This window comes from Syngnathoides biaculeatus, chromosome 6, assembly GCF_019802595.1.
Source record: "Syngnathoides biaculeatus isolate LvHL_M chromosome 6, ASM1980259v1, whole genome shotgun sequence".
NCBI classification, from domain to species: Eukaryota; Metazoa; Chordata; class Actinopteri; order Syngnathiformes; family Syngnathidae; genus Syngnathoides; species Syngnathoides biaculeatus.
In genome coordinates this window covers 24195405-24222728 of record NC_084645.1, presented here as the reverse complement: position 1 = coordinate 24222728, position 27324 = coordinate 24195405, and the positions used below count along the sequence as shown (strand labels likewise).

General features: G+C 42.1%; 1 protein-coding gene and 1 long non-coding RNA gene across 6 annotated transcripts in view; one reads left to right on the top strand and one right to left on the bottom strand.

Annotated features, from left to right (window-relative positions):
- The window catches only part of cspg4 (chondroitin sulfate proteoglycan 4), a 78590-nt gene that overhangs the window by 1992 nt on the left and 49274 nt on the right, over positions 1-27324 (top strand). The window lies entirely within an intron of this gene.
- The window catches only part of LOC133501893 (uncharacterized), a 207149-nt gene that overhangs the window by 142071 nt on the left and 37754 nt on the right, over positions 1-27324 (bottom strand). For all 5 annotated transcript variants that reach the window (XR_009795308.1, XR_009795311.1, XR_009795310.1 and 2 more), the window contains exon 3: positions 24523-24629. This is a non-coding gene — a long non-coding RNA (uncharacterized LOC133501893). The remainder of the gene's footprint in view (positions 1-24522; positions 24630-27324) is intronic.

Here is a 27324-nt window from a genome sequence, read left to right as displayed (position 1 = left end):
ATTTGTCTGGCCATTTGGATGCAAACATAGTGCAATTGTTGGTCTAAGAGTGTCAAAAAATGCCCCAGATGAAATACCGTCAACGGTTGAAGACTGTACTTATGTCAAAATTGGAAGAATGACTTTTGGGCGCTTGGAGCGGTCGTCGAGCGCATTGTCTCGCGCCGTCTGTCAGTCCCTCAACCCGGCGCCGCAAAATTATACTCCACAATTACGCGCATGGGCTAAGCGCTCCACGGGCCTCTCATTGGCGGCTAACGAGCGAAGGCGTCACGCCATTTTCACACAGAGCGTGGCTTTGTTTCTAAGTCGACGCGCAACCAGCGGAAAAAAATGGAATCAATCTGTTACTGCTGCGAAAACAGTCATCTGCCCTCATCTTTCCTTGTTTGTCAAGTAATGATTGGAGTAGCATGCTACTGGTTCACTGTATGTACACGATACAGCAATGAAAATTTGTAACTGACCACCTCCTCGCCCCCCCAAAATGGTTCATATTTTATATTACTATTCAAACTGTGAATATACAATCAACATTGATCCAAACTCATCTGATATTATCCTTAAAAAGACATGCCTTTCACATGATTTGATTGAGTGGTCATGTGGCGCTCACTCATAGTACTTTCCAATCACAACCCACGGTAAACTTGGCTCCTCCCCAAAATATAAAAAAAAAAAATGTTCGTATGCAAGTAAAGACGTGTCCCCTCAACATACTTCACCATTGACTAGTTTCCTATTAGCCAGAGCTCTGCTGGCTTAGTGTAACATCCATCCATCTATCCATATTCTTCACCGCTTATCCTCACGAGGGTCGCAGGGAATGCTGGAGCCTATACCCTCTGTCAACGGGCGGGAGGCAGGGTACAACCTGAACTGATTGCCAGCCAATCGCAGGGCACATGGAGACAAACAGTTGCACTTACAATCACACCTACGGGCAGTTTAGAGTGTCCAATTCATGTTGTCTGTTTTTGGAATGAGGGAGGAAACCGGCGTGCCCGGAGGAAACTCACGCAGGCACGGGGAGAACACGCAAACTCCACACAGGCTGGTCTGGGATTGAACCCGGGACCTCAGACATGGGACCTCAGCATTTTGTAATGAGCACAAAAACTGCAAAGAACTGAATTCACTGCAACTGGTGATATGGAAATGGGCGGGGCTTCACTGTACTTGGGCTTAGCTAAATGTTTGCATGGTAATATTTTCCTCCAAAACCTTGATCAAATCACACTAACAGCCTATCAAGAGAACATTTTCTCATTTAATTGTCTATTGGACCTGATCCCTCCACGAGCAGCTAGTGCTAATGTTGGCCAGATGTACCAGAGCCCCCGATTAGATTTAACCTTTGCTTGACAAAATCCCTGCCAGCAGCTGTCAGGATGGCGGGTGTGATGGTTCCATCGCTTCCTCGCGTTTACATTTTTAAATGTCAGAGGCCATGTACTACATAACATGAACGTCAGACAAGCAAGCGATGGTCAATCTGCATCTCTTTAGACAGTCTTGATTCAATCAGAAGCAGATCTCGAGCTTGGATGAAAAAGTGAACGGGAGCCGGGGGGGGGAGCGTAATAACATTTTCCATTCATTTTCTGCAATGCTGCAGCCCACAACTTTTCCACAATTTTTTTGTCCTCATGTTACTCCCCTCCACGGTTCTACTAGACAATGGAAGGAGCGCTCGTATAAGCAGTGGCTCAGCAAAATGAAGAAACAAAATGGAATTGTTATGGAGCTGATGTTGTTAAACACCTGCGCGTCCCTCCATCATTCAACACTCATCTCATTTTACCTGCCGAGATGGAGTATCACACCACCAATCGAATGAACAGAAGCAACTACAGCAAAACAGACTCTTATTTCTCTTCGGAGTGAGCGATGCACATTGCATCGAGGCTGTATCTGAATTTGCACATGACATACCGTAGCCCGCTGCAGCCCACGACATCACTTTGTTGTTTTTGCGACTATTACGACTTTCCTTGAACTTAACAAGTTAACGAGGTTTGCAGAAAACTACTGAGGTAGTTCTTTCAGGACTATACAGAGATAAAAATGGAGGTCTGATGTCTTGATGAAGACGACGTGTGCGTTACAGTCTCTGTGTGTGAACAGGAACTTTTATTTTTTTCCTTGAATTTGAGAAAGTCTTAAAGGTTAATACTGGTTCATCTGTAAGAACTGTCCACTGGTGAAGTGGTAGTGAGGATGAATAGATCTGTGGAGAGATGAAGAGTGACTTTGATGGTCTAACTCAAGGGTCGGGAACAGATGACTCACGAGCCATACCTAGCTTTTTTGGTGGTGGCATATTGATCACGGAGCCCTCATAACGACATACTGTACATGTTATTTCTGTCGTGCAGAGAACGTTTGTCCTAGTGGGGTTGCCGTAGTTTGGTGTGGGGGCCAACGCAAATGACGCAGAGACAGTTTGTCCGAATGGAGTTTCCGTAGTTTATTGTGGCAGTCGATGTCCACGTGCACAGAAGGGTCAGAACAACTAATTATAGAAATGCTTTTCACAAAGGTCACTCAAGGAAAAAAAGGTGAGGAGAACCAAAGTTTTCAACAAAAATGGACAGACTTTGTGGAGAGGGAGAGTTCTGCTGTGATCAGATGGGGAGTATGCCAAAGCATTCATACTCGACGCTGCCAATAAACGTTTTGCCAACTTCGCATAAAGACAAGATAATCAAACGAAAAAATGACATGCCTTTGTCGGCAAGAACTGTTCACCATGGGACCATCGTGATGGCAAATCAGATTGAATTCCCGATGAATGGATGGAAGTCTCAACACCTGCGTGAAGCTTAATCTGACGGTGTATGAAACAGATTCCAAAGCCATCCGCAAAACCATGCAGCGCCAGATGAAACAATGCTAAAAAGTACTTTTGTCATCATTGGTGAGCAACAGCGTAACAATCTTCTTTCTTTCCGCTTGTGCCGTGAGGGGTCATTACAGAGTGTCATCTTTTTCCATCTTAGCTTATCTCGTGCATCCTCCTCTCTAACACCCGCTGTCATCATGTCCTCCCTCACAACATCCATCAACCTTTTCTTTGGTCTCCCTCTCTCTCGCTCTTTTGCCTGGCAGCTTTCATCCTCAGAACCCTTCTACCAATATACTCACGCTCTCGCCTGTGAACATGTCCAAACCATCGAAGTCTGCTCTCTCGAACCTTGTCTCCAAAACATCCAACTTTGGTTGTCCCTCTAATTAACTCATTTCTAATCTTATCCAACTTGTTAACACCAATCCAGAACCTCAGCATCTTCATTTCTGCCACCTCAAGTTCTGCTTCCTGTTGTTTCTTCAGAGCCACCGTCTCTAATCCGTACATCATGGCCGGCCTTACCACTGTTTTAACAGCGTAACACTGTTATTTAAAATAATTTTGAGATTTATTGCACTCTAAAAGTGTTGGTCTTACAGAAATGCGCAAATACACACACCTGTACTTAGGTTTTAAAATACTGTGTAGCTCTTTTGAAATGACATTCTAAAATAGTTGGCCTTCATGCCTCCCGACCCCTGGTCTAAATGACCCATGGTTACGTGGATGATGAATCATGGATAGGTATTAGTTGAAATCAAATGGCTGATTGGGCAACAAATCATGGACAATTCGTTGGATGTGGATATTGGTCTATTAGGTGATGGAATAAAGATTTTCAGAATCATGCATATATGAATGATTTATTTGGTTGGTGCCTTGATGGATGGACGTGGACGGACTGACTCTTCAGTGGATCAAACAATACTGATGTTAATGCTATCCAAGGCCAATGAGTTTAAAAGGCATTAGCATCAAATTAAACGCCATTAACCCCGCTGTTAAATCACTTCAATAAATTAGTCAGTCACCCAACAACAATACAAGCGCTCGCTGATGCTTTCGCAAAGCCTCGCTGGGGAAATTGGATCCAGAGTGCGGATCTGAGGCTGCGATTTTCCAGTCAGTTCGATGTCTCTATGGCAACATGGGAACAATAAATAAATATGGAATCTGCCTGGGCTTCGTAAAGCATCTCTATACTGTGACCGCCTCTGCGCTAAAAGATTAATAAATCTAGTGTTTGTACTGGGTTACTGATGAATTAGTGTCATTCGGTCCCCAGAGACGCTGAGTGACTCTCCGCTCACCTCTTTGTTTAAACACGAGGTGGACTTGCACAAAATCCAAACGGGAAAATCAAGTGTGTCCATGAATTGGCTGTAATCACGGCATTGAAGTTTAATTGGAAAAAGCAGGAACATCTAAAAGATGTTTGGTGCTCGCCGTATTCATGAGATATTCTTTCAAATTGTTCCCACTCTTTCCTTTCGGCCGCTTGAAAAGGAATAATCCAGTCAATAGATAGCCCGGAGCTTTGAAGGTGTAAACTACAGCGGGCGATAGCTTATTAATTATATTTAGAAGATAGTATTACATCAGAAGCCTAAAGATAGCTGTCTATTCATATCATCTACCTTATACTGTACAGCTGTTGGATTGAAAAGTATAATTCTATACATCTGAGCTGAAACGACCAGACGTCGAACCTGCCAAGGCAGTGATTACTCTCTTTACATGTCATAATGGAAATGTTTAGGGATTTGAATCGTGTAACAGGAATAACTGTTTGTCAAAGTGTCCTTGAACGAGAGACAGGCCCAGTTAGATACAGCTCGCGTTACTGAATTTTAATAATTCGGATTCCTCAAATAGAAGCCGTGCCATAATGAGTCGCTGGGTGCACTAAAGATGGAAAAACGGCTCCCTCAAATTGATGCTTCTCTCAGCAAGCTATTTATTTTGAAGAGGAATGCTGGTAGATGAGTTTGAAATGATGTTTAAGTTGGGAATCATCGTTTTTGGAGTTTTTATGGTTCAAATGATTGATACAGAAAAATTGGGACCATTTTGTGGGTGGAATCAAATGTAGATTTTTAGTGAAGAAACTGGTCCAAGCAGGTTGGAACAGCTGGCGAAAGGTGTCTGGTGTGTTATGTGACAGAAGAGTGTCTGCAAGGATGAAGGGCAAAGTTTACAAAACAGTGGTGAGGCCGGCCATGATGTACGGATTAGAGACGGTGGCTCTGAAGAAAAAAACAGGAAGCTGAACTGGAGGTGGCAGAAATGAAGATGTTGAGGTTCTCGCTCGGAGTGACCAGGTTGGATAGGATTAGAAATGAGCTCATTAGAGGGACAGCCAAAGCTGGATGTTTTGGAAGGAACAAGGTTAGAGAGAGCAGACTTCGATGGTTTGGACATGTTCAGAGGCGAGAGAGTGAGTATATTGGCAGAAGGATGCTGAGGATGGAGCTCCCAGGCAAAAGAGCGAGAGGAAGAGCAAAGAGAAGGTTTATGGATGTGGTGAGGGAGGACATGAGGACAGTTGGGGTTAGAGAGGAAGATGCAGGAGATAGGCTAAGATGGCAAAAGATGACACGCTGTGGCGACCCCTAACGGGACAAGCCGAAAGGAAAAGAAGAAGAATCAAATGTAGATTTTTGCCATTTGCGGTTGGGCGCTGTCCATATGCCCCAAAAATAGAAGAGGTTAACTGTATTCCAAAGTGATTACATTGTTATTGCCAAAGCTGGGGTCATTCATTCTTCTGGTTGTAGCTACAAAATAATTACAGGACAATGGGACAAACGGAGAAAAAAAAGAAGCAGTCTGGCACATATGAATATCACCTCTTGTCAAAAAAATTGAGCAATTTAATGCGGCAGACATGGAAATTCTAAACAGACGTTTGTCATTGTACAGCGCAAGGGTACTGGGAAGGCTGTCCCCCACTCGAAGACTTCAAGAGGAGTTGAAAGATGTGACCTTTAAGCGTTCCCCATAACCGTCCTTTATGTTCACCCACGTGCAAAGATTTATTTTTTTTTGCCTACCATATCCGAATCTCTTTAAACGTAGAAGCACAAAGTGTGCTTTTGGTATAAAGCATGAGGTTTTAAGCTATTTTAACCATATTAAACTTGCGGAACCCTAAAAACAATAATATTTGTGTTAAAATATGCAAGATAATACTAGCAACAACAAAACAGCAGTGCCTTGTAGTCTTGCTAATGATTTCAAGGTGTGGAGAATTAGCATATGTTGCAAACAAGTTCCCCGGGCAGTATTAAACATAAGGTCGGGTGAAACCATCGATTAAATCAATCCTTTGCAGTAGTCCAACGCTCCAATTTATTATTTATTAATGTTATTAATTATTCAGCAAATCCTCTGATTCATGTCACATCCCGGTCACTGGAGAGTGCTGTTTATTTTCTGCACTGTATGGAAAGTGGCCGAATTCAGCCAAACTGACAAAATAGCGACCGAAGCAAGAAGCAGCCGTGAAGCTGAAACTGGAAAAGATTTTTTTTTTTTTTTCATTTGGTACTCCATGTACGCAAGTATGTTAATGTTTTATTGCTGCAAAATGTGAGATGGAATACCAGCTAGAATTTCATGAAGCATAAAAATATATTTCAAAAAGTGTCAAGCGCTCTTGTATTATTTGTCCAGTTCAACTTCTTACCGTATTGGTCGAGTATTTAAATTAACCTCGAATCCAATCACAACTTAAAGAATCGAAAATGAATTGAATTGCAACCTAAAGAATGTAATCCACTCGTGAGGATCTTTAACGACGATTAACATGGGTCACACCACGATGTCTATGTTGATGTTCCGAAGGATCTATCGCATAAACTTTTTCCGTCTCGTCTGCTCAAGTTTGGCTTGATTTCAAATATAAAATATTGAAATTTCATTACCTCATCCCCACTTGTCGTGACATTCCCAGGAAATTGTTTAAAACTATATATCTATGACCAAATTTAGTGCATTTACCCTCTAACGTCTCAGTCGCGCCATCAGGCTAATGAGCAGACGTTCCTCAGGTTCACCGTGTTTACGCAACATTATCTGGATTAAAAAAAAAAAAAAAAACATCTGTATACCTTAAGCTCATGATGAGCTTAAGTGGTGCTGGGTATAGACATAAACATCCGCAAAAGCAGGGCAGGCAATTTTTTCCCCCCCAGGGCCCTCCATGCGTTTCGCCAGCCCAACTTTGGGTGTTGCTCGACATCCCCCCCCCCGCCTCCCCACTTATCTGACTGCCGCGAATGATCCGGTTCCAAATGCCGGCCATTAACCGCGTGGTATGTCTCGATTCCTGGTGGGCAAGACGGCAGGAAAACAAATAAAGTCGGAAACGGGGGGACGGCGAAAGCCAAACTGAAGGCATTGAAAGAAGCCTTTGGATAGTGGACTTTTCTTTCCCCCCCACTTGCAAATCACAGCTTATCCTCACTGAGATGGAGAATGATAAATAACGAGGCGTCCATCGCCCCGAGGACTCCTTGGCGGATGATCTTTCCCTCATTGGCCCCATTTTGACAGGCAGCTCGGCTTATATTTGAGGGCTCCGATCTGTTTAGCGGGGGCAAGCGGCCCACACGCAGTCCTCATTCAGCCTTGGGCCGTACATAAACACAGACTACATTCTGTCCCCTCACTCGTGGAAGGTGAAAGGGCATCTCGTTTTTAGGCCGCTGCGTTAATTTAACCTCGTCCACGTCAATCAGATAAGTCGCCGGCGGTAAGCAACCCGAGTGGCAATTATGGATGTTAAATTGTTGATTAAAAAAAAAAAAAACAACACGACTGTTGCGTCGCCGCGTAATTGCAGGGGAATTCCAAGGACGCAGTTTTAGAGTGCCACACCAGCCCGCACCATTCCGACAGCTTGAGACCAAGGACTAATCGCGGGACTCCACAGATAGCTTAAATTGTTATAGCATCAGCAGACTAGCATATTTTTATCAGTCAACATGCTTCATAAAAATTGTTTAATTCTTTTTGTCTATGGAGATATGTCCTCCAGAAAATGGATCATTGGTAATGCGTTAACTACCACGAACCCTATACTACTGCAGTTGAGCCTGTTAACATGCTAACACTGCGAATGGACCTTTCCGATGGCAACCTTAAGCTCCGCCCCCTTCGCCATGTCCCACAAGCTTCCAAAATGGCGATTGAACAGAACATGTTTGAAGTAGATTCTCTATCGCGTATTCCATTTTATATTGGGGTATGTTTTTTGCCAAATGCGCCAGACTTGTCCAAGAGTCCTCTACAGAGAGGTCTCAAATATTTCACGCAAGGATATGTACACGGAATTAAGTTTTTGGACGGAGCAGGACGCAATGTCAGAGTTACGGCGAAACGTTTGCGACGATGCAAAAAAAGTTTGATGCCTCACAAAGTTGATATTGAAATCAAAGAGGATAAAAGGGTGGAATCGTACTGCGCATGTAAAGCAGGCTGAGTACTTTTTACTTGGAAAGATCACGAGTAATATTGTAGTCTTTATAACTGGGTGTATTCATTTGACTTGGCTCATAATGGAACCCAGTGCCCTGTGTTAAAAGTCCGATGTGAAACAAATACACATTTCTCTTGCATCACATGGCACATTTACGTATCACTAACCCGACTCTTCGGCGTAAAAGATTACACACTTCATTCAGCAGGTCAGTGATCCGCTAAAGTGAAAGTTCTTCTCCTGCAATCTATAAAGCACTAATAATAATTCAATCAAACTCAGAGAATCTACTTCTCCCTCACTTTGCTTCGAACATACAGCCTTGTGTTTGTTGATATTGTTCACATTTAGTTGTACGTGCGCTCTTCCGCGAGCATTAACCCATCGTAGACACTTCGCCAACTGTGTTTTAGGCTTTGGAAAATGAATCAAGCGGGGCCCTCGGAAGCTAGCAGGATATCTTTCATCAGAATCGCACGTTCCCCAAGCGCATCTGAGGACCATTTTCTTCGTAACATTAACTTTTCCAAGCGCACGCTACTGCCAACCAGCATTGCTTGTGGGACAATATGGCGAGAGGGGCGTGTCAAGCCAGGGGTTAAAACAACGCGGCTATCTGATTGGCTATTATTGTACAAGTGATTGACAGGTCGGAAAGGTCCATTAGGTCGGTGATTTCCAACCTTTATAGAGCCAAGGGACATATTTTACAAATTAATTTTACAAATGAATCGTTTTCGCTTAGTCGTCTTTTGGTTTTGTCAGCATCGTTGTTGTTTGAATGGAAATGAGAGGGCCCAATAAGGCAGCATGTATCCAAAGGGCAAAGTGCGTCGCGTATATATTTATTCACCTGCATGACCCACAAGCCGGGGAGTGCCACGTTGGAAATCAAAGTACTTTGCGAAAGGCAGGCATACATCCGCCTTCCATCAAGCGGCAAAGTCAATTGGCGTGTTTATTTTTGATAAGCATTTTTTTTTCCCCTTTTTTTGGCGGGTGGGGGGTTAAAGCGTCCAAAAATGGAAATGCCAGAGAAAATTCACATTATCACACAACTGCCAAGTTTTCAATAAGAAGGAATTATGCATGACCAGATGTTCTGATACGGCCCTCAGTGGTGCTGCATTTATTTATTTATTTTCCCCGAAATGAACAAAGAGGATTCAGTTCTGTTTTCTCTGCAGTTTTATCACCGGAAATAAAAATGGAAAAATGATTAAAAAAAAAAAAACGGAACGACAACGCCTGCCCGCCGCCCATCGTCTGCACTTATGACCTTAAGTCCATTGTCGCCGGTGGCTAATTTAATTAAGCCGTTGTTACTGGACGTCATCGCAGGGAAGAATTTAAAATCTAATTAAGAAGTGAGGATGACATTTCATAAACGTGTTGCACGTATGTCATGAGACGGACAGAATGGGGTTGAGCGTTGCCGCCGGCAGCGATACAGTAAATGTCCATAAAGGCCGTACTTCAGGCGCTAGGCCCCTTTAAACCGCGCAAGACAAGGACAGATTTCACACTGTCCATTTCTTTGTGCCGTCAGATTATTGTATAACACCGCATTACTGCCTGTGCGAGGTCGCGCTTCTCACGAAACACGATCGAGAGAAGCGAGACTTTGAAGATGAATTATATCAAAGCATCCCCAGGGACTTCCTGCTCGACGGATTATTTCGGGTGGTTCGATTGTATTCGATTGTGCACGACCGGTTATCATGAATAACTGGTGAGAGGCGCAATCATCTTAATCATGAGATGAAAATATGCGTGCAAATGTGAGTGACAGAGCAGTTGTGATTTGTTTTTTTCGTTTTTTTTCCATTTACTTTATGGATTGTTTCCTGACATTTTGTCGATTTCAAATGAGAAAAGTACTGGTTCTTATGAATAACTGCTGATTGCTAATTGCTAATAACCACACTACCCATGAGCAAGTGCTGCCATGGACATGTTCACTGTGGATTACCGTAATTTCTCGAAAATAACGCGCAATTTTTTACAAAAATATTTTCAAAAAGTTAATAGCGCATTATATTTAGGTATGGATGAAAAATAAAAAAAAATACAATCACATTGTGTAGTCGTATACAGGTACATAGAGTGGTAAAAAAGGTAAACATATACATTTCAATATGATATTCGATGTCTTATGTTACACATTTATAGATATTCCAGTAACGTGCATCTGAGTTCTACGACCTTCTCGGGGAGCTTCGCATTTTACGACCGTAAGCGTAGCATATTTGTCGCTCCTGCGCTAAAGATCAGAAGGACTGCCCGTGAGTTGGTTTATCTTAAACTAAGACAAAAAATGCCGACTGCGACGGCTAAGAAATGTGTCATCACTCGTGCCGACGATGCCGGCCACCCGGAAGTAGAGCTCATTGGCTTCAGGTCGTTTGCAAAACAACGTGAGCTCAAACTACGTCGTAAGGGCGTAATGAAAAACGGGAGACCGCACACAATTGAAATTCTCGCTTTTTTAAAAATGTGGCCATTATGCTCGTTTCTACGTAGTTGGAGCTGACGTAGTTTTGACAGCCACTAGACGCCGTAGCAAAGCTGCTATACAGATTGATGCCGGATGGAGGTGGAGAGGCTGCGCAACCCAAACTCTTGGGATTAAAAAAATGTTTCCTCGCAAACGCTATGGATGGCACAGAGAATGAGATGCGCTGGGAGCAAGATGGGACGTTCATGATGCAATGCAAGAGGCACCGGGACTGTACCAAGTCATCAATGATGAGTTTGACAATGACGGACCAAAAGTAGCTACGATGGATATTTTTCAGATTGGAGATGAGTCAGATGCTTCTTTTGAAGTCTTGGCCAAGGATGAGTAATGTAGAATATTTAATGCAAAAAAAGTGTTTGTTCAACAGTGTTAAATTGTTTATTTTTTTTTTTTAATATGCGTTATCAACAGTATTAATAAAATGTTATTTTTGAGCGTTCATTTTAGTCAGTTGAGGGATTCTGTTCTGATAATTACAGGGACCAGGACAAGTGTGTCCTGTGGCCTGTCCCGAGATATGTATTACCGCTACATCAGTACATGCAGGATGATTATTATTAATAATTGTTGTACGGACAATTTTTGAAAAGCAATACAAATACAAGCCTAACAAAATATAGATACAGATCATTCCTAGTAGTTTGAACATATGGATAGCAGCAAATTGGTGGTGCGCATTGTACATTGGTAGAAGGGTTTTCCTGATTTTTTTTAGCTCAACTTTGGGGGTGCACATTATACTTAAAGATGCATTATACTTGTGAAATTACGGTATTTTTAATAGTTTGATATATTTTTACTGTGCACAATGGGTGGTTTCATTAATATCCGGCGAGATGAGTGATTACATCATAATGGCACATACTTTGTATGCTCTAACATAAGTAACGGAGCGTGCCATGGGACTGTTTTTCTTACTCTATGGATTATTTCTCACCATTCTGTCTATCTTGACTGTTCACACAAGTGGTTACCATGAATAACTGGTGATGGGAATAAGATGATAATTCATATCATGTGAATATCTTTGCCCACGGGTGACCTCGCCTTTTAATTTTTTTTTTTTTTTTGCAATATTTCTACTTTTATTGAGCACCGTGGTTGTTACTAATATCCGGCAAGAGGAACAATCATGACACAAATGTGAGTTCCAGAATATCCCATGAAGATTACATTTTTATTTTACTCTATGTATTACTTCTTGCCATTCTATTTTTATTTTGCAAATTGGTGGTTACCGTGAATATCTGGCAAGAGGAATTACATTTGAATATTTAACAATGTCAGTGTACATGTGATCGAGCCTACCATCGAAATTTGGGAATGTGGATTATTTTGATTAATTAAATTTATTTCTGTTGTTATTTATCATTAATAAGTGGCAAGATGAAAAGATCGTATGAATGATGAAATGTATGTTGGGCATGTGGACGTTGCATACGAAGGACTTTTTGGTTACTTTCCAGAAAAGTTCTCGCCATATTGCAAAGCCACTGTTAAAATGAAGATGACGAATTAATCCTATCAGAGTGTACAGCACATGTGCGACACAGACTTTTTATGTGGACTACTTCTAGTAGTTGTATTTATTTCTGCTATGCGTGTGTGGTTGCCGTCATGAATAACTGTCAAGAGCAACTTGTGAATTATATGAAAAGCTGTGAACTGGGCACGTAAAATACATTGTTTTATTTTTTACTTTGTGTATGATTTGGATGTTGTTTGATTTATTTCAATTTACACAAAGTCCCGGTTAGCATGATATACTAGCAAGGAACTTTGCATCACTAACCGAACGGCACATCTGAGTGTGCGCATGACGAATCGTGCCGGGGCTGTGGCCCACCTTCGAGGTGTACCGATTTTGAGTACACCAAATTGTAGGCTTTCAGGGAGCTAGAATGTGGTATAGTGTGAGTTAGCTGGATAGGTGACAGGAAACAGAGTCATCGCCTGGTGTGTTTGGGGGAAGGCGGGGGTGAGAGGCTCCAACATCTGGAGCTGTCTTGAATCTGGAATTGCCCCTCTGCTTCACTTTTGCCTAATATAGACAAAACACTTGATTGTGTTGCTGCCTTATGGTGATTGTGTACAACTCGATCCCGAACATGACCTATTTAGCGACGACTACTCGTGTGCATGCGTTATGTCTACATTACGGAGACGTTTGCACCAGTGGGAACAATGTGATCCCTTACGAGTGAATATGAGTCAGTGTTTTAAACATAGCCCGAAAGAATCCAACTGGAAACTAGGGACTCCCTCCAGGCCCAAGGCTGCGTGAGTCACAATCACAAGGCTGAGCTGCTTCATCATGGGACAGCAGACTATAAACATTGCCCCATGCTACATCCACATGGTATAACCTGCTACTGTGCTTGGCCCATTGGAGCACATCATACAATTTCAGAATTCAACCATAATTTGTCAGAAAGTACGACGTAAGTGTACAGAAGCGATGTGAAGGAAAGAATACCCTTATTTTGACCCGAATCATGAAATTTAAATGCTTGCTGGGTTAAAACTGCTGGCAAGATTGTAATGTGACCTCAAAGAGTCCACAAAAATGCCTATCTAGCTTCCCCAAAAGAGAAAGCCGAAGCGAAATTAGCGCCGTAAACAAGAAAAACTTAGCAGTGCCTATTACCTCGGTAGCGTGACTTCATGGGGTGTTACTATAAAACTAAATGCTATTGGTTGAAGTTTTATTTTTGGGAATAATGACTAAAATTTAAAGCCACGGAAATTAGACACTTTGACTTTTGAGGAGTGTCAACATGTATCGTCCTACTGCTTTGGATGTGAATCTGCTAAATGTAACTTTCTGTGCGTTTTCTCCTTTTAACGGTCCTTTTGATTCTGCTCTTTTTGTTCTGAAATTGCAAATATTTGAAAAAAAGAAGAGTGAGGCTACGGGGAGAAGAGATGGCAAGGGTGGACGACTTCAAATACTTGGGCTACTTGAGGCCGGTCATGATGTACGGATTAAAGACGGTGCCACTGAAGAGACAACAGGAAGCAGAACTGGAGGTGGCAGAAACAAAGATGTTGAGGTTCTCGCTTGGTGTGAATAGGTTGGATTAGAAATAATAGGATTAGAAATCACCTCATTAGAGGGACAGCCAAAGTTGGATGTTTTGGAGAAAAGATTCGAGAGAGCAGACTTCGATGGTTTGGACATGTCCAGAGGCCAGAGAGTGGCCAGATAAAAGAGCGATAGGAAGACCAAAGATAAGGTTGATGGATGTTGTGAGGGAAGACATGAGGACAGTGGGCGTTAGACAGGAGGATGCACGAGATAGGCTTAGATGGAAAAAGATGACACGCTGTAGCGACCCCTAACGGGACAAGCCGAAAGGAAAAGAAGAAGATCAGTTTATGTTTTCTTCATTGTTCCAAGATGCAGTTGGGAACGCTACTTTCTGGTGCATGCTGGGATGCATGGGCAACTATTAAGTATAGTAGTAGTAGTAGTAGTAGTAGTAGTAGTAATTTGATGGTCTCATTGTTGGTCGAAATCCAAATTGAAGGCAAGGGGATCACGGATGAGATCAAAGCTTAAAATAGGCTCACATAAATTTGAAAAGAGGGTAAGTGTTGAGAAACGAGATACAGGGTGGGACTGTTTACAGTACGTGTGTGTGTGTGTGGTGTGTGTGTGTTTTCTCTCTAGTTAGCACAAGCCTGAACATAAGGGGCGGCAGTAAATGTCATCCTGCTAGTCGCAACGGCTTAAAATAACGACGGAAATTACGTGCGCCGCGAAGTTTGGTTTGCTGTTGCAACTGAAGCCCGGAACAGCTGCACAGGGGAGCTGAGGCAACAACCTCGCTCGAGACAACAAGCTCCTTGTGCAATCACGCTGAATATTTTACACGCTTGTGGAAACGTGGGCACAAAAAGGTTCTACACACTTGGTAATTTTGGGTCTAAACAGCCAGGAGAAAGGCAGGAGTGTCTGTTTTAGGGCGACAATAAGTGTCACCCTAAATTAATTAAGAATGAATTATTAAGAATGAAAAAAAAATTGCACCTATTTTCGAGTGAGCGATATAAAAAAAGAAACTTTAAATGTATTTGTGTGGCACCCCAATGAGACAATCCATTTTCTATAGTGCTTGTCCTCATGAGGGACACGCTGGACTGTTTGCTAGCCAATCACAGAGCACATTCAGTAGCAGAAAATCTAACATTCATACTCATATTCGCACCAATTTAAAGCATTTCAATGAACCGAACACGCATGGTTTAGGAACAATGACGCAAGCACAAGTACCCAAAACTGGAACCCGCCTATCGAGCAAAATCAACCGAGGGACGCAGCAGCTCAGGATGCTTTCTTACAACATTCCCTGCCTTGTTAATGATTTAAATCAAGGTGACAGACAATTTCCATTCTGAGAGTTTCTCACTGAAGGGGGGGAATACGCTGAGATTGCGCTTGACCTGCCGCTGTATTTTGCACTGTGATTGCATTATGTATAAATCTAGTTGCAGCATGGGAAACATACATGAGTTCTTCCCTGTGAAGTGATGTTTCAGTCACATCATTGTAAGACTATTGGGGTGGGGGGGTGGGGGTTGTTCATTTATTGAGCACAGGGAAGGAGGGCACGCTAACGTCGTCGCGTCGAGAGATGCTCTTTATGTTTAATGCATGTCCCAGTGAAAGGGGACAATTTCGAGGGGCGACAGAGTGCGTGTGTGCATGTATGTGTGGCAAGGGAATTGTTGGGGGGGGGGGCTTATGTATGTGGCCTACTCTCACACTGGATTGATGGAAAGCGTGGTCCAAACTTGATCAGAAACGGGATTACCCAGGATTAGATTAAATCCGACGGACAAAGGTATACCTGCAATCTCCTGGCATACAATCATTCCCCCCCCCTCCTCCCCCCAGTGGCACCACATGACTTTGCTGTCAGCTGCAAGCGGCTTCAGATAGCGGCAACAAACGAGATTTCCGTTCTCGCCATCAGCATTGCAGATCTTGAAGTCACATTTCGATTTACCGCTTCAGAATGAGTTTAGTGTGGCAAATCGTTCTGTCCTTTAATTTCTCGCTACCCCAGAGCACAAATATTTTAGTGGCAAGCAAGAGAATCAGGGCGGAGGCATTTTCTCTTTTCTTTCCGAAAAAGTTGCAGGTTCTAGACTCGGTGAATGGTTGTGCATCTATATGTACCCCATTATTGATTGGTGAGGAGTCAGCCTGAAGTCAGCTGCGACAGTCTCAAATTCACCTTTGAACCAAATGAAGTCACAGAAAAGAATGGGCGCCGGTTGTACAGTATGTCCCCCAAAGAAGCATCCAGCCATCCAATTTCTTTGCCGCTTATCCTGGTCAGGCAAGACATGAAGCATACTACACCCCGGACTGCTCGCCAGTTAGAGGCACACACCTAGACATACAAACATCCAGATGTACATTCACACTATACTTGAGAGAAAGAACTGAAGCATTAATTCTGGATCATTAGGACCACGCAGGAATGGCGTAGATACTCCAAGTTAAGCATGACACTTCCTGAACACATTCATATTGCTAGCATGTAAATCTAAAGATTTAAATTGCAATTAAAAATGTGTAAATATTTAGAAAGTAGTAATAGTACGCGCTAACGTGTGGCCCTTCCACTGACTTTTTAAACAAGCTGCTAAAAGTGGCTACTCCTGAATTTTTGTATTACTCATGGACAGGCCCATATGCTAACAAAACATGATTTGATGTTAAATGGGATATAGACACAGTGGAGAATGCGAAGGCAGAACCGGACATCGGCTCAACATTCCTGAGCCTGCGGCCAGGCTGAGTTGGAGCCAGAGGAGCTAAATTATCTTTTCAGACGTTTCCAGTGGAAAGGGAATATATAACAGCTGCATAAAAGCATCCGTGGTTGCAGCATTGTGACTTCACTCGAGTCTGGTTTGTCCATAAACTCCTCCTGATGTGAAAAAGGGAACTGTTATAGTCATTTGCATTAAGCTGCCATCATTTAAGGCCGAAAAAAAAAAAAAAAGGTAAAGTTGCAGAAAGAAAGCAATGTCAGCATATTGGCGGTAACTCCTGAGGTACTTTTTTTTTTTTTTTAGTTCAAATTAAAACATGGGAATCACAAAGCAATTTATGGGAGCGTAAAGATTCATTTGTATAGATTTTTTGGTCACTGGTGGTGTCTTGGGTTCACCTCACACTTAGCGAGTGTAAATTTCATCTGTCGATCCATGTGCCCTGAGACTGACCGGTGATTAGCTCCGGGTGTGTACTGCCCTTGGCCTGAAGCCACCCGGGATAGGCTCCAGAGCACCTATTTGGGATCATCAAGGTTGTAGCAATATTTGAGGCCTAAAAATAATAGAATTTGCAGGGTAAATGGCTCACACTTAAGTTTACTTAGCGCTGGAACAATGACTGTTCATTTTAAGATACATGCTGTGATTAATTTAACGCAAGCTACAAGAGATCCAGAAGGGGATTACTAGTACCGATATTGTGATGACTATTACATGATTGACAGTAAGACAAATTTGACTTAATTGACAATGAAGAGAAGAAAAGCACCCTACTCCAGTCTATTGTGTGACGAGTAGCCTCGACCGCAAGTGGAAATCGCGCTTCACTTGGTATTGTTTGTGTGGTACAAGTGTAAACACTGCCGTCCAATCAAAACAAAGGCTCGGGGTGAGTCAGCCAAATGTCGGCGTTGGAGATGGTGACAACGGCTTAGGTGTGCATGGATATTTATATGACTGGCTAGCTAAGTAACAACGTTTGGCTGGGTTGCACGTGACGTCGTACTTGTTCCTCCCGGTATTTGGCCGCCATTGTTGCAGACAAGCAGTCGGCCGTCCATCGTCATCATGGCAGATTTTTGTTGCGTCTACGGACGTGGAAATCACGGAAACGGAGACATTGGGAGGCAATTTTTTCCGTGTTCCAAAGATTAGATTGCATGAAGGAGAACATACAATTACGTTATCGGAAAAAAAAAAGCAGCAACAAAAGTGGCTTGCAAATATACGACGTGCATATCTGAAAGAATCTGGAATATATAAAATTATTATTTCAAAGTCTGTTCTGATCATTTTGTAAGCGGTAAGCACGTGTATTTTTAGTGTCCGGATATTCTACTTCAGGGAACTCTTTCAGATCCTTTGAAAGTACGTCGTCGTGGAGAGTATACGGATCGATATCTTCACAGAGTTTGATCTTCTGTACATATCTAGCTTTGGCGACATCGTCGAGTGAATTAAAGTAGGCAGTAAACATCCGCCGCTCGCTGCTTACACGTGGGTCTGTGGACGTTGCCATGGTGATGTGGTCTGCAACGCCTAGCTTGTCTGTGGAAATGTCGGTGATTATCACGTGATTGCAACCCATCAATTATAGTTCCCAAGACTAGAGTATACAGACAGAATGACTCAGTGTAAACACAATGGCGGCTTTCCCTTACCATAGGTATTTTTTTAAAATTGTCTATATCTTTTTTTTTTTCTTTTTAAAAGATTTCAATAAAGCAGAGCACCTTGTGTAATAAATGCATAAGATAAATAAACTTGTTTTGGTTTGCTGTTTTTCGGGGATTTGGTCTACAAGTAGAGCTTTCTTCGTATTTCAGACTGTGCTGACAATTTAGTTTCTTCGAGGTACCCTTGAGGCCAGCAGGAAAGTTCAAAGAGATTCAACGGTAACCAAGTGCAGGAAAAGGTCACACAAGGACATTCAAGTAGGATCCACACTCTGTCACATATTCCATTTGAGCCCCTTATTAAATAGCACAGCTGTTTCATACTGTATCCTGCACGGTGAACTCGTACGGCTCACCATGACCACGATAGGCCATCAACTATTGATGCCGGTCGCCATCTGAACTCATTGATTAATTACACTCCATCCCTGTGATGGGCTCATGTGGAAGCGGAGGCATCAAAATTGTGCAGGCAGGATGGGAAGAGACTTTCAGAGGAATGCTATGGCAATGTGAGGTCCGGGTTTTTATTGCCAAATTCAACAGACGAACCGCACGCGCCACCGTCCCAACCGGCCGCGCCCGATCTGCGTCACGGCCTCAAAACGTTCACACAAGTGCCATAGCTGGTTGTGACACTTGGATAGCACACTGCGATCTTATGGCTCGGGAAGGCAATAAAAACAGATCCTTCTCATTTAGATTCCTGTCCTGAGCTTACTTAGTTCTGTCCCTGAACAGAAGAAAAATTGTAGCTTGGTCGAGTTTTAGCTATGTTGTGAGGCAAAATTCAGTTGCCTGAAAAACTGAGCAATTAAGGCAGTGGCATAAGAACTATTTATTTCTGTCTTGATGCCTCTTTATGACAAACACATTTGTAATGTCCCCATAATGTGCCAATTAAAGTTCCCACGGAGAGCGACCGGAAACCTTCCAATAGTGGCCGGGGTTATTTTTAAACTATTCTGGCGCACTTTTCCTGGCAATTTTGGTTGAACAGCAAATCATACAAGATCCCATTTTCCTCACCTGTAACAGAATTTATTTAAATACCCTAGTCAGAGTAAGTTCGCACTAAAAAAAGCATTTTGTGAAGTCACCCGCCATTTTCGTCACCGCTTGACTTCAGGCCATTGTTTGGCTACTATATTTAAGATCCTTGGCTCACGATTGCACCCTTTATTCAATGCAAACTAATGTCTTGAAAGCTGCAGAGCTAAGAATGCCTTGGCGTGCGATCTGTGCCACTGGGCACTTCTCAAGATGAGTTTATTTCCACTGGCCTTTTCCTTCAAGACCATCTTTAGCGCATCTGAACGCCAGCTGGATGGTATTGGGTGCCTTCGGCGGGATGATTGAGAACGCAGCCGTGTTTTTCGGCACAGCCTTCATTAGGAGACAGAAATATATACGTACCGTATAAAAGCCCCTGCAATTGGCCCGTGGAATTAGATTTCTAAAGCTTATTGAAATTCTGATAAACAACCATAAATATATTCATAACTAAGGGCCAGAATGAATTTACATTTGATTCACAAGGGGATCTTGAGAGGCTTTTCAAGTGTGTGTCGCGTTACATGTGTGTTTCATATCTGGGATGCTTCCTCCGCTATATGTAGATCAAAACCAACACCTTGGAAAGGAAAGGCCTCCGTTACAAGGTGGCACACCACTAAAAATCAACCTGGACTGTTTTATGCACATGTGTTCGCCAGGAGACTTGTATTTTAGATTTTTTTCTGACAGTTCAGAGAGTGCAACCAATCTTATTGAGTGCTCAAAGCATTCGAGTTGGACTAGGGGGTACCATGCAGAGCCACCACTAGCTTTGTTGTTTTAATGAGTTCCGAGGGGCGTTTTTTTTTTTTTTTTTGCAGCCGAGGTACAACAGTAAAGAAGAGAAAGGATACACGTGTTAAGGATGGTTTCATTCTATTTAAGGTTTTAAAGAAACCGGTGAAAGAATCCGTTGAGGAATTTTGGGTGATGATTTGTGAGGTACATCGTTTTCTTTTCCTCAGGGATGAATGGAAATGGTCATCTGTTTCAGGATCAAACTATCATAAACTGCACCAGGTGATAGTTCATTTTCATTTTTGAACATTCTTAAACTTCTTCTTTTCCTTTCGGCTTGTCCCGTTAGAGTTCGCAACAGTGAGTCATCTTTTTCCATATAAGCCTATCTCGCGCATCTTCCTCTCTAACACCGTCCTCATGTTCTCCCTCACAACATCCATCAACCTTCTCTTCAGTCTTCCTCTCGCTCATTTCCCTGGCAGCTCCATCCTCAGCACCCTTCTACCAATATACTCAGTCTCTCTCCTCTGTATATCTCCAAACCATCGAAATCTGCTCTCTCGAACCTCGTCTCCAAAAAATCCAACTTCGGCTGTCCCTCTAAAGAGCTCATTTCTAATCCTGTCCAACCTGCTCACTCCGAGCGAGAACCTCAACATCTTCATTTCTGCCACCTCCAGTTCTGCATCCTGTTGTCTCTTCAGTGCCACTGTCTCTAATCCGTACATCATGGATGTAATAAATAAATACACCTGTTATGACAGCGTTATAACCCTTCAAGCAACATATTTTTTTCCAAAAAGAGTGGAGCAACACACATACTGGACATAGAACAATACAGGCATACATTGTTGATCCTCTACAAAGAGTGGCTAATAAGACTTCAAGTTACTGAGAACGTATGAATGGATGGATGGCATTTGCGTTTATTTCAATGAAGAATTGAATTGAGAGATAAATGTTTAGAGTTAGGAGTGTGGTCAAGAACAAAATAAACTCGTATCGCAAAAGAAAAATTGACAGACATAGAAGCAGTTGGAAGTTGAAAATTGTATGCTTTCGTGACATGGTTTTTTCAAAAATTAAAATAAAATTTCTATTGATTCTGATTCACCAAGAGCTTTGAAAAGTTAATGTAGTTCAAATGATGAATGCTTATAACGTGTACTACATCACCACTCACCGACAGAAGAGGCATTGAAAATCTGCGTTTCCTCTTCATGCTACACGTCCCCCAGTGCACTTAGTTTTACTGAACCCAGGAAAGGCAAACTTGGATTATGAAGGTAACGTTTTGGGTGGATGAGTGGCAATTCAGAGTGTATTTGTGTGAATCCTGTGCAATGAAAGTATGTAAAATGATGAATGTTTACAACAGCTATCTCTAATGAATGAAAATTTTGGCCTTCAAAACATTCATTTTCCTATTTAGACTGCATATCCCCCATTCAATGTTGTTTTATCAAACAGAGTGTCGAAAAACATGGATTTTTAAAGTTATGAGCAGTACGGGATGGAGTTGTGCATTGAATTGGGTAAGAAGTATTATGATGCATAGACAAATTTAATGAGCTCCTTTACCACGCTTGTAACTCAAAACACATTCTGTATCCAAAATGATCTCTCGCGAAAGAAATAAATGAAAATCAAATCAATATGTTCCAGCCCCCCCACCCAAAAAAAAATTATAATGTATTTTTAGTTGGGAAAAACTACACAATATTGTACTTTAAGAACATGTATCCATGACAATAATGTTAACTGCTATCTTCTCTTCATGGCATAATAGAATGAATGAACAGAATGTTGAAAACCTTTTTGCGTCAATTCAATGGACAGTGTGCAGCTCCTTATGGTGTGTGTGCAATGGCCACAACAGGCGTTAAGACGTTTAAAAATTATTATTAATGCTCGTTTTTAAGAAAGAATATTTGCCTGCGGCTCTTGTTTTGTTATGCCCACATGACTTGCAACAGATTTTGTGTTCCAATATGTTGTATAATGACAATGCAACACTGACACCATTTCTTAGCCCGTTTAGTGGACTTTACAGCAAAGCTGTGTGATTGCAGTAAAAACATGACGTCTAATTTTTTCGTTTGGTTTCACGTAAGCTACTGGACATGGTATTAAACACCTTGAAGCCAGTTTTTTTTTTTTTTTTTTTTTTTTTTTTTTTACAGAGCATGTATCTTGAATTTTTGCTCACAACTCAAAGCAAAGACAAAAAGGAAATAAAAAACTGGGGCTTGTAACGTATATATTTCAAGGCACCACTGCATCTGTCAAGTGGCTAAAAGCTAAGCATCCTTCTATGGGTGCTACTTTGTTTTACTGTTTGTTTACTGTTTTTTACTTACCAAGTGCTGTGGTAACCTTGAAGAATAAATGGAACTTGCAGAAGAAAGCGAATGAATCGATGCTGTACGTTTATGACGCGTATCTGGAATCGCTGCCTTTCTTCTCCAAAACGGAGCTCTTCCATCCACTTGAATCCGACTGCCATTACTTTGTTTTAGGTATGGTCGACGTTAGCGCGTGGGCGTAATGTTTTCAGCAGATGATGGACACGAGATATATTTGTCCGAAGCCAGAATCATTAGTAATAGCGACGGCCAACCACGCTTCCGCGGGTGTGTCCGACTTCAAGAGCCGGCGGCCTGGATCGAACGTGGGCTTTCGCTGCACCGCCGTTTCTTTCCAACAGCTAGCACCGCCACATCAGACACACGAGGCGGTTAAGAAAGTGAAACACGTTATTAAGGTCTCAGGAAGCTGTGTCACGAGGAGAGTGACGCTACTGGAAACACGACCAACACCCTTATGGCCAGCCAGATTCTCCGCCAGGAACTTGCTTTCCTGAAATATGTACATCCTCTGACACCGGGTACTTTTGTTTCTTTTGACGCGTCTTTCCATCAATGCACTTTTAGTGCGGTTGGATGATGACATCACTGAGGCTCCCTTTGACAGTAGCCATCTGAAATATATAGACTTTTTGGTGCAGTTTGTTTAGGTCGCGAAAGTGGGTCCGCTTCTCCTAACAGAGTCACTGTGCAGCTCATAAATGTTTCACAAAGAGTTTGATCAAAACTGCCCTCAAAGGCTGACACTTTAAGGGGAGAACGCCGGCAAAAACATCACAACAGGTTGTTTCGACAGCACCACAACACAGCACGTTCTTCATTTCACACATATGCAAAATTGTTTTCCAAACTTTAGGCGCATTGAAGCTGGAGTCACTCATTTTGCGGATCGGCATAGTCGAACGACAACCGCGCGCAGTTTTCAGAATAACTATGCCGCTCATGTTGTTCATGGGACAAGAACAAATTGCTAAATATTAAAGTGTAAAACTGCCATTTTGAGAGTGAACAAATTGCGGACAACTCCTAAACTGATTTACAAAGGGTTTATCACAATTAGTAATCATAAGTATAAAGTATTTTAGAGTATTTATGTTTTTCAGTCTCAATACATATAAAGTATGTGTAAATGTAGGGTAATTATGTTGTCCTATGGTGAAAAATACTTTACTCGGTAAGGTAAACAGGCAACTTCTTTAAAGCTGTTAAAACTACTCAGTAATTAATTCAGGACGGGTTTGTCAAGACAAAGTTTGTGCGTTGTGTGGTGATACTAATACGAAGTGAATAGTTTTTGTCCGAAGCAATTCGGGCTGTCAATGGAGGTACTTGTTGTAAAGATGGCATCATAAAATGTGATTTTAATTGGGGTTTTTTTTTTTTTCTTAAAAATCATCATGATCATCATGTGGGGAGACATGGTTTTCTTTTGGAGAGTGACGCTAATTTAATTCTCAGGAGCAAAATTGTCAATATATGAACCTGTGGAGTTGTTACCGAACAGCAGAGGTATGATTGCTTACAATCGTTATGATTATTTAAGAACATTTTGGCCCTGTTGGAGTAACTAATTTCTATCTTGTCATGTGAGTTCTTGCTGATTCTCTGTAGACTCACCTCCAAAAGTATTGGAACTGTGTGGTTTTGGGCTCATCTGCTGCTGTTTTCCCTGAGCTACCCATTTGATGTCTCACTCCACCAGTGGTTTTCTTTCTTCTTCAGGACATTCCGAATGGTTGTATGAGCTTTGTGCTCTGATCAAGTTTCCATCTTCACTTGGCTTTACAACTGATTCTTTTTCACCCATGTTGTGGATAAAGCTCTGGTTTTCGTGTTAGCGACAAATCTGTTTTTGAATGTACTGATGTCTTAACAGACAAAACCCTAGTCGGAAACTGAGCACAGAGAGCATGGTGGACCAGTGATCAGGACACTGTTTTGAATCCTGGCTGATGCCCTCTTGTGTGGAATTATTATGTACCCTACGGCTTTCTCCAGCAAAATCTACGTTACAGTCATTTAAGACACTAAATTACCTGTAGTTGTGAATGGTTGTTTCTTCGTATGTTCCCTGTGATTGGTCCAGGCTGTAGTACTTTTTCGCCCAAGGTCAGGTGGAAAAAGCGCCAGCTCACTCACAGCCCTGATGAAGACAAGTCGTACAAAAAATTGATGGTTGGATAATCAACATAACAGAAGAAAAACTTGAGACAAATTACAGGAAGAGGCCCTCAAAGTTCAACCAGCGTATTTTCCGCACTATAAGGCGCACCGTATTATAAGGCGCACCTTCAATGAATGGCCTATTTTAAAACTTTTTCCACATTTAAGGTGCACCGCATTATAAGGCGCATAGAATACACGCTACAGTATAGGCTGGGGTTACATTATGCATCCATTAGATGGAGCTGCACTAAAGTCTCAGTATTGATCCATATATAAGGCGCACCGTTGGCTTTTGAGAAAATTCAAGGCTTTTGGGTGTGCCTTATAGTATGGAAAATACGGTACTTTTGGAGGGGGGTGCATTTGTTTTGTTTGTGGACAAGGTATTGACAGAACCACTTTAGCTGCTAAGTCACAAAAGCGTCATTTGGTCTGTATCAAATGTAGACAGTCACATTCTCTGCGCCACGTGGCTGTTGGTCATCATTCTTAACAACCTTAGTAATATAAGTCATGTTGTTTGAATTTCATCTTAACAACAGAAGTTATGGCCAACTTTTACGTTGCATTAACAATTTTACCAAACACATAAAAACAAAAACTGAAACAGAGACGCTTGTGTCCGATGCCACACCCTGGCCGCGCATGACTCACATGCGGAAGGCAAAATGTCACACAGCTAAAACGGCAACCTGAGCGTGAGCAGCCAATACAGGGTCTTGTTTGTTTGAAACGGAGACGTAGGCCTTCACTTACAGTATTAATTGCGCTCATGTCATCTATGGAAAACTGCCTCTACTTGAGAAAAGGTTATATGTGGGACAATATACAGTATGCAAGAATTTTACAGCTTCAAAATCATCCTAATTATGATGGGAAGAATGACATATTTGTTGCCATGTCAACTTTGGATCCCCAATGTTCGGAATGTGTGTTATCGGTGGACCAGCCAGGAAAATGCCAACATTGCTGTTTAGAGTTGTGGGGGCGCTGGTAAAAATCTGACATAATTGGTTTTCCACTTGGTAAATACAGTTTAAGTAAGGGGTTCGGCGTTTTACAAAAAAAATATTAACAAAATCCACACTAAAAATAGTAGCGGTCTTACAGGAAGACAAGCCAGCACCAAAACATGCGTCATTAACAAAAATAGTATTTATGCTCTGTCAGGAATTCCTTTAGGTAAGGTTAAATTAAGTATATAATGCTGACACTAAGATTACACCATTCTGGTCATTGCTAATCATCGCTTTAATTTTAAGGTCATTAGAAGATGTTTTGAGTGACATTAACGGGAGGTTTATATTTATCAGCGGCAAAAAGCAACTCTAGGACTTTTTACCCAAAGCACGTCGCAGCCTAAACAAATCCCGCAAGCTAATCTGCAGATTAGTGATCATATAGGGGCGTCGACTCGTGTGCCAATCATCTTGCAAGGTTTGCTTAATTAGGAGCACTGAAGACATCACAGGAGGCGTGTTTTTTTTTTTTTTTTTTTTTTTTAACGTATTACTATATCCGAGACTGAGTATAATTCATGGTCATTCTTAGAGTTGAAATGGACTCAAAAATTCACCCCATCTGATATGTCTGCGAACATCCCAAAAGAAAGTGTGCAGCGGGAGGTCAAAAGAAGAGCAAAGAAAACCTTCTCTGAATCCTGGTAAATCCCGGCCCACCCCAAAATCTAACCTCAAATAGGGATTATCACCTTGGCTTCATGACTGAGATCAAAGTTGTTTTCTTTTTAAGCACAGATTAAAGTGTCTCCTCTGTGGAAGTGAATTGAAAGGTGATCGGCCGTATTTTAACATGCTCCGTGTACAAGCTGTGAATTCTTAGGAATGAGCCGGAGTAGTTTAGAAAAGTCAATATTTTGAACTCAAGATAAGGGATCAATTTTGTAAGCACTCACTGGACATTTAAAGACTTCAAATGAGATAATTACAATTCTATAACCACTCTACTGCATCTTTGTGTTTGACCATTGGCAAAACAAGGTACTGTGACAAAAACGTATATATATATAAAGAGTCTTTCCTACATCTCGTCTCCTACAGTGTTAAAACGGCGAACTACTCCACGATTCCCATGTCGAAAATTTTGTTTCCTTGGCAACTTGCGACAGAGGGCTTGACTGCCCCCGATAGGACGGAAAAGGCAAGACAAATTGACCGAAACACACAAAGGTAGATGAAACCCTCTGGTGGGAGACTTCCACATCCCCTCTTTACTCGTTCAAGTAGCAAAGCAAATAAACGAGTCCTCGATAGTGCGTCACAGTCAAATTGTTATTCGGCACAACAGGTGAATGGGAGGCAAACATAAAAATCTTGAACAAGAAATGTATGACGACTCAATAAAACTGAATCGAAAAGGACGAGAGAGAAGGGGGGGACTAATTACTCCTGTGTGAGCAGGAGCTGTTACGAGCCATCGGTGCAGAGGAGGACCCAAATCCAGGACTCCGACACAAAGGCATAATGTCAGAAGTAGTGTCCGCACACGGTAACAGTGCAAACTCATTAACGCAAGGCAACGAACTGGCAAATTTAAATGCCTGTCTAATTACAGTCCCAATTTGAAACAGCTGTGAGCGGTGACAGGTGTCACCGCCCAGAGCAGTAGCGTGGCCATGCCCCTCTTGGCAGTGGCCAAGCCTTGCTCATGGC